Raw genomic sequence first — 8,350 nt, 5'->3', positions numbered from 1 at the left:
GACATTACGTAGTTGCAGTCAAATGCATCTGAATGGTCCAGATGGAGGAAGACTGATACATACTGTTTAAAACATTCACGGATTTTCTTATCTTCCCTCCTCCTACCTTGCTCTGGGAAATCCCTACTATTCGTCTTAGTTCCTAGACCATCTAAATCTTGATTTACTGACTGGCTAATAGATTAAACCTTCTGCACAATGGAGTGTGTGTGCCTTTGTGGGTGAAAGACCCATGCGCCTGTTGGTTTATTTTGTGTAAGAAGCAGGACTCCTCTGGCAATTGTTTGGTTGTTTAGGAATCTGAGCAAAGTTCACCCCCCTTGAGAAGACGCAACTTGTAAGAAGAAGATCCTGCTACCTTGGTGGCAGGTTGGCCGTGATCCAGAAATGTGAGACTCCTGAGAGCCTGCTGGTTGGAGCGCGTGTTACAGATCCAGATTGAGTCACAGAACAGCTAGGAGGAGGAACTCCTGGTGGGGAGATGTGTGCTTCAGAAATGTGTTGCAAGAGCCATGGGGCAATGAAGGCCAACCCAGTTTCTCTGGTTTATTAGTCCTCTCCTCTTACCATGTGAGGATCCTGCACATGGGTTAACCTTACGAGGTAGACCAGGCTGGAAACACGACCAGATGAGCTAATTCTACTTTACTGTAAGGTTACATTAACAGAGCCTTGCAAGACTGAAAGTATTTCTCTCCCCTGTCCCCTTTACAGCCCAAAAACTAGGGAGGGTCTCTTCTGAGCCTCTTGCCCCATCCACATTCCTGTTGCAGGCTAAACTGCCTTTTATCTGACTCTTCCTTGGTTGCATCTCGTTGTCCTGTCTCCCAAGGTCATTCCCACATACCATTACATCATGTTGCAGAAGACTGGGGTTTGTGATTTGCAGGAGCTCTCTGTTTGAAGATTGTATGTTGGAATTCCATGCAAGTAATTCAGGTTTTGCTAGAACAGCTTCACACAAGCATTGAATAAGGGGGTTCTGGGGCCATGACCCTTCAGCTCTGGGTGTTTCCTAAATGCCGAGTGGAGGCACTGTTTGAACCCTGAGGGTGGCTTTTCCTTACCTTGGACAGGAGTTCCCCAAATTTTAAGAAGAATGTAAGAATCTCAGAAGAATGCAGACAAAGCATGTTCATGCGGTCACCAGGAGTTGATCTCAAGGGAAGAAGACTGTGTTTTATGACCAACTACCAACCACCTAAGGTGATCTGGGGATGGAAAGATGAGGTCCAAATTACAATAATAGTCTAACATATTTGAAGAATGCCAGGTTAGGAGAGAGTGTGCTTCAACTTGAGATATGAACCAGGCACATTTTGGGTGTTAGAGCAAGGGGACAACAGACCAAAAGGACTACTAGAGGCTATATGAAATTGGGAGCTGGGGTGCAGGGCAGTGCTCAAAAAGCTGGCCTTTCATCAACCCCTTGGCCTCCTTTCTCTAAGAACATAAGCCCAAGCAGATAATTTTCCACCACCTGCTTCGTTAGAAAGTGCTCATAATATCTCCGTATTCATATGCAAAATTATACGCTGCATAATTGCTTACCAAGAATTATTACTAACACATTCTGGAGCCGTTTGCTCCTAATTGTGCCAATTCATAACAGAGAAATAAGTGCATTCCTTTTAGCCATATATCACATTAACAGCAACTTGTTTATTTAAAGCATTAACTAAGTTAAGCGCAAGTTCAGTTTTACAGGACAATTGTTTTCTTCTTTTTTTTAACTGCAGCTCACAAAGAATAAATTAATAATTTAAGGAAATGGAATCCACAGTGGCTAAAAAAGAAGGAATATCCAGCCCAAATACGAATACAAGACAAAAACATACTGTACATATATTTATATATATATATATATATAATTTTTAAAAAGAGGATTTTTTTAATGAAATAAACATCGCCCACTTCCCATCCTCCCCAAGGGAAAAACCAAAAAAACCAACCCACCCCCCTTCCAACCATTCACAGCAAGGTCATAAATGTCACTGTTTCTTTGACAAAACACCATTAACGACTCCCAGTCAAAAATCTCTTGTAATACCTAAATAGTTACACGAATCTGACACGTGTTAGAATTCTCCCATTACATGAACCCTTGGTGTCTGATCCCTGCCTTCAGAAAAAAACCATACTCTGTCAGTCTGTGCAGATGCTGGATAAATCATATCATCATTTAGGAACAGATAATCTTGTTTGGTTTCACCAATCTTCTTGGTACGCTGAATGTGAAGCAATGCCTTGCATTGAACACTGTAGCTCATACACTCCCTAAATGCTGGTACTTGGAAAGTAGATTTTGGAATACATATACAGGTAGTCCTCGCTTAACAACCACTCATTCAGTGACTGTGAAAGTTACAGTGGCACTGGACAAGTGGGACTTATGAATGGTCCTTGTAGTTGTGGCTGTTGCAGCGTCCCCGCAGTCAAGTGATCGCAATCTGGGTGACTTTCCCTGACGGTTTCCTGCAAGCAAAGTCAATGGGGAAGCCGGTAGGAGGTCACAAATGGCAACCATGTAACATCCTTGCTTAATGACCATGAGGGGTACACTTAACAATGGCAACTGGAACTGTCACTAAGCAGCGTGGTCACATGACATCGTGCTTCATGACCACATTGCTTGGTGATGGAATTTCCAGTCCCAATTACCCAATTAACTACTGTACAGGTAGTCCTTGTTTAGTGAGCACCACTGGGACTGGAAACTTGGTCATTAAGCAAAGCAGTTGCTAACTGGATCCATGACTGTGCTTAAGATCTTACTTCAACTTTCCTTTGCTCTACAGACCTGCGAAGGTCGTAAATGCAAGGATTGGTTGCTTAATGCGGACTACCTGTATTATGCATTCAGATGGCCACCCAACTCAAACAACGTGACTCTGGGAGGTGTACATAATCATTAAACAAAAATTTGAAAGAAAAATAACAAAGCCAGGTCTTAACTGCCTTTCTAAAGGCCTGAAGCGTTAGGGCCAATCATATGTTTGGTTTGGGAGGAGATTCTGTCCAAGGGCAGGGGCCACCACCAAGAAGGCTTGCTTCCTGGGTCCCACAAGGTAACCTTATTTCAAAGAAGGGACCTAGAGGGTGCCCTCCTTGTTGGAGCATGTGGGACAGGTGGATACCTTTGGGAGAAGGTGGTACTGCAAATAATCTGGTCCTCTGATGCCCATGATGTGGAAGATCAGGAAGATATGGTCACTGAGCAGGTCTTCCAAATGGGTAGGTTTGGCTCTGGATGCTCAGCTGATGGGGTCTCTAGAGGACATGTCAACTGAGGCATCCTACCAGCTTCTCTGGCCCCCTGCAGGCATCTCCACCTCTGAGAACCTGCAGCATGGTGGTCCTCAAACTTGGACTTCTGTGGCTGGGATGAACGGGGCAGCCATGCCACCTCTGCCACCTGCTGTCTTAACAGGCCATGAGATAGCAGAGTATGAGGGGGAATTATGGGGAATACCATCCACCTTGGCCATTGGGGTTGAAAGGTCCTGTGGCCCTGGTACGACCCAAGGATGAAAAGTGATGTGAAAGCACTAGGGTGATACAGTTAGATATTTTAGGTAATGGACTTAACTCAGAAATGGTCACCCATCCAGCTGTTTTTTAAGAGCACACCGAACGAAATTTCTTCAAGATGTAGTCAACCAACCTATTATGGGTATCTTTTGCTTGTTCTATGGGTATTTTCTTTTCCTCCCAACATTCCTGTAAACCCTTGGGAGAGACATCAAACACCATACTGTGCTTTGGGATCCTAAAACTATCATCTTGTATGTCAATTTGGGCCCATTTTATGTACATCCATAGATTCTCAGCCTGGGTTCATACAAGCCATACAGTGGTTTGCTGACCAAAGGCTTACTGTGTTGTGTGAACTTAGAAAGTTGCAGTTTACTTAGCAAACCAGAGTTCAGCATACTGGCTTAGTGTATTGTGTGAACGCAACCTAAAGACTTGAGCCCAGTGCCAGTTTTCTCCAAGTCCACCCACAGTAATCATGCAAGAGGGGGATCTTGTGTTACTAAAAAAGTAACAAATTCTTGGAGTTGAGCTGGACTCTTGGCAACAATGTGGATGCAGCCGTGTCTTTTCAACAGCTCTGGGGTATCTTTGTGGTCTCTCACCCCAATACTTAACAGGTCTGACCCTACTTCGGTTTTTCAAGATCCCTCCAAAGCAGCTAGGTGCCATCTGCTCTAGGCCAAATGTTCCCTCCCATCAAATTCTACATGTGGTGTTTCATGGACTTAGCAAGAATACAAAAAAGTTTTGCCACAGCCATTTTCTGAGATTTTTTTAACTTCTACAGCCCTGGGGTTTCCTTGGGGTTTCCCCAGGCCTGACCCTGCTTAGCTTGTTTTGAGATCCAGCAAGATCAGGTAAGTGAGATCAACTGCATGGCTAGGTACCGTTAAAGGATTTACTCTTCATTAGCAGCTGCAAAGGTCTGGTTTACAGCAAATGCACCATTAAGGTAACAGTTCCCACGGCTAGCACATTACAATTGGGACGGCTTAGAAGCCTCTATGCTTGCAGTCATACACTTGGTGGAGTCCGTATGCAACCATTCCTTTTTTCATTAAGCCAATTCTCGTACATTATCCTGGCAGATCTACTTCCTTCTGTTTCTCTGCTGCTGGCTGATATGAACAATGCAATAAGGCTTTAGGTTGTGAAATGTTGCTACCTTGTGTACCAGTTACGCAGTAAGACGTTAGAGTTTTAACTTGTCCTCATGGTGATGGGGAATATGTTATGTTTTAATGTGTATCCCATTATAAATAGTATTATTTTTGGCTGATCTTTGAGCCTAATAAACTGAAATTGCTTGCAATCATGTTCTGACATTAGGGAAGGTACAGTAGTCTCATTTGTACGCCACTCATGGAGCACAGCACAGGAGCTGGTTTTTCTGGCTTTCCTCCTGCAATGATTGTGTGAGTGGAAGAGGTCACATCAACCTGCCTTTCTCAAGCAGCTAGGGCAACGTGGGAGAGGCAGCTCAAACAAAGGCATTGTAATGGGCTGTGAAAATAATCTTGAGGAAGAAGAGCTTCAGACAAGGCAACAGTCAGATAAGAGAAATCTGAGTCCAGCGCAGAAAGGTAATTTGAGAAAGTGACTCAGATGTCACCCTTCCTAGTTCTCTTAAACATAAAGGCAGGAAGGGGAGAGGCACATCCAGAATTGCAAGATTCCATTATTGTAACCCTATAATAAAAAAAGTTTTAGTTCATGACCTTGGTGTCCGAGTCTGGTCTACCTCAAAGGGCTGACAGGCAATCCCAGACATCTCTGGTGCTTCAAGAGACTCAAAATGCTAAGCTTCCATCAAAGCTGTACTGCATCAACTTGCAAGTGGGAAAGGATAACTATGACCAAATTAATATCCAGGCACACAGGATGAACTGTGGAGTCCTTGGTGCTGTCTGAGCCTGGTGGTTTGGTTGCACTGATGATGGTCCCTAGTCGGGTCATGAAACATCTGCAAGCCAACAGCCAAGCTCAGAGGGCACCGAGGACTCCACAGTTCAGTCCTGAGCTACAGAGATTCTCTTCTGTTGGTACAAAGAATGAACTAAGGGTTTAAAGAAAAAATGCTGGTCTCCCTTTAATATAGTATTCTAAGTGAAGGCTGCAAAAATTATGGTCACTAGTGATCATTTCTTGATCTTTAGATGTGCCCTTCAAATGTTTTCCAAAAGAGAATCATCGATCCTTCTGTATACATTTTAATTATAGTTCTGTGATGTAGCTGGCTATTTAAAACTGTGTGACTCCCTCTAGAGTCATACTATCCATATAGTGAGAGTTGGTTTACATTTCTTCTTATTTTTTTGCATGCTGGTTCATTCATTTTCCAGCAGGGTAGAATTATGGTCCACCAAAGAGTTGAAAATCCCCATACCTTCCATAAGATTGTGGAACATCATGGATCAAATTTGGAGTGGGTATGTTATAATTCACCCAATTTTCCACCATTTTGCCTAGTGCTTTTCGCAGGGCTTGGTCCAGCAGGATGAAGCACCTGTGTTTCTTTCTTTTTTTTAATTAATGGTTCTGGGATGCAATATTCGTGCTGGGCATTAACAATCCAGCTAACGCAATCCTCACAACTCTGGTGAGGGAAGAAACTGTCATAAAAGCGGCCTCGCCTCCAACCAACATGAGCATGACATAAATTTAATCTCCAGGAAACTAAATGAGTAGAATCGAAGAACGTCAGATTGGCTGCACAGAGAAGGAGAAGGAACTGGAGTCGAATGAATAGATAGAGATCAAGATGGAGAATTGAGCAGAATTGGCAGAGCAGGTTCCCGTGGTTTTACACCATGATTTGACTACCAGGAGGCAGAGTACAACCAGCTTCATCCTTACTGGTTTGAACCACATCAGATCTAATACTATCCGTAATGGCTGAGAGTACCTGAGAAGTCCCAAGAGAACAAAACCAGTTATACACCCTGTAATGGTTTAGTAGTAAGTAGAACCACAGGAATATCTACTGATTTAAGTCAGTATGAGGGCATGGCACAGAGAGCAGCTCGCTGTCTTGAGTCTGAGAGATCAGATAAAGACGATTCATCCCACTCATGGATTGAGCAGAACAGAGAAAGACCTGTCATGGTATTGTTACCAAAAAGGAACTTCGCTGTCTACCAGGCTTGCGTTCTTGACACGCTGATGGCATGCCGCCTATATTTCCAACCAGCCTTTATTTCTAGACCGTACATATGCAGCTTGCACCAGGTGCAGAAAATGAAAAATGTGATGAAATGTACTTTCCTAAAGTTAGAAACCTGCAAGCAGCTATCCAAAACAGCATCATTCATGCACCCACAAGAACAGGCGAGGGAAGCTTTAAGATCTGCGATAGGATGAGAAAAAGGCCGGAAGAGCACCAAACAGCAGAATGAGAAATGCCCACTGAATGCAGAGACTATTGGAAGGAAAAATAAAATTAAAAATGGGAGAGGAGCGGGGAACAAAGGGGTATCTTAAATTAGATCAGTCAACATTGTGGCATTTTGTTGTAGGCCCTAACTGTGCTTTGTCCTCAGCTTCGTTTTTTTTAACATCCCATGCATTCAACTACTTCGGCTCTATAGTCAGGAAGTAGGTAGGGCGCTTCTGGCTTACCTTCGCATTAGGGGTGGGTGAACCCCAAACAAATTTGAGGTCAGTCTGCAAATTTGCAGGGGGCTTGAATACACAAAGCTGGATCCCTCCCAACATTTGCTCCCATTTTATGCAGACTTGCTCATCGGAGCAAAGACTAGAGTGAGTCTCCTTTTTGGGTGCCCGGCTTTGCTTTTGTCTGGACAAGCCAACACCGGATGGTCTGCCGTGGCTGCAAGAAAGAATAAATATTGGTCCAAAATAAATGTGGAATGAGAAATCAGAGGGACTCCCTCAAAAATAAAACACAGATTACTGAAATTATGCAAAAGCAAGTTCGTCCTTCCCATTGAAAAAATATGGTTTAAAAGTTGATTGTATTATTGTGGAATTCCAATGAAAAGGTCTATTTGATATAGTTGTACAGTTCTATCAGAGCCTTAGCAGATGGTGGGGCCTAGCTGACTTTGTGTGGGCTCAGAAGCTAAGCAAAGTCAGGCCTGGATGGGAGACCACTAGGAAATGAACGTATCCATGATGTTGCCAGGAGTCAAGCTGGACTTTAAGGTCCTCTTCTTTTTTTATTTGGTATCATAAAACTTAATTATTAAAATTGGTATATTTATTTCTTGCTCAACCCTAACCCCAATCAATTCATTAGTTTTATACATGGGAAAGTTCACTTAAGTTTATTTTTCATTTTATGGGTCATGGCACTGCAATGTTTGAGAATCTCTGGTTAGGGATAGGCTGACTTAGGGGAAAATTTGAACCTTTAGCAAGTCAGCTTCTAAGTATTTTCAGTACTGAAGATTTCTCTGGGTTTTTTCCCCCTGGCTGAAAAAACATCCCCAACCTTCAAGACACAATTTATATCACATGTTTGGAAATGAATGAGGATCAGAAGGGCGGATTCCAAAAGAGAAATCACCCATATTTCTAAACAGAACCTTTACTGAGTGAGAGACACTTCATTATCTGAAACTGGAAATCAAACGCTGAACTAAAAACATCCCACTCTAACTCCGCACAAGTCTTACATTTTAATACGCCGAATCTTAAGAAATCTGCCCTCTACCTATACATGCTGAAGAGAGAGCTATGCAGGCTTAAAAAGAAACTGCTGGCTTCAAAACAAATACTTTGTTTGTCCAGGTACAGTTGTTTTAACAGTCACAAGATCAGTGCACAAATTACGTCATATGGGCTGGGTTTG

Source organism: Candoia aspera, chromosome 5 (assembly GCF_035149785.1).
Source record: "Candoia aspera isolate rCanAsp1 chromosome 5, rCanAsp1.hap2, whole genome shotgun sequence".
Taxonomy (NCBI): domain Eukaryota; kingdom Metazoa; phylum Chordata; class Lepidosauria; order Squamata; family Boidae; genus Candoia; species Candoia aspera.
Note: the sequence above shows the minus strand (reverse complement) of the source record.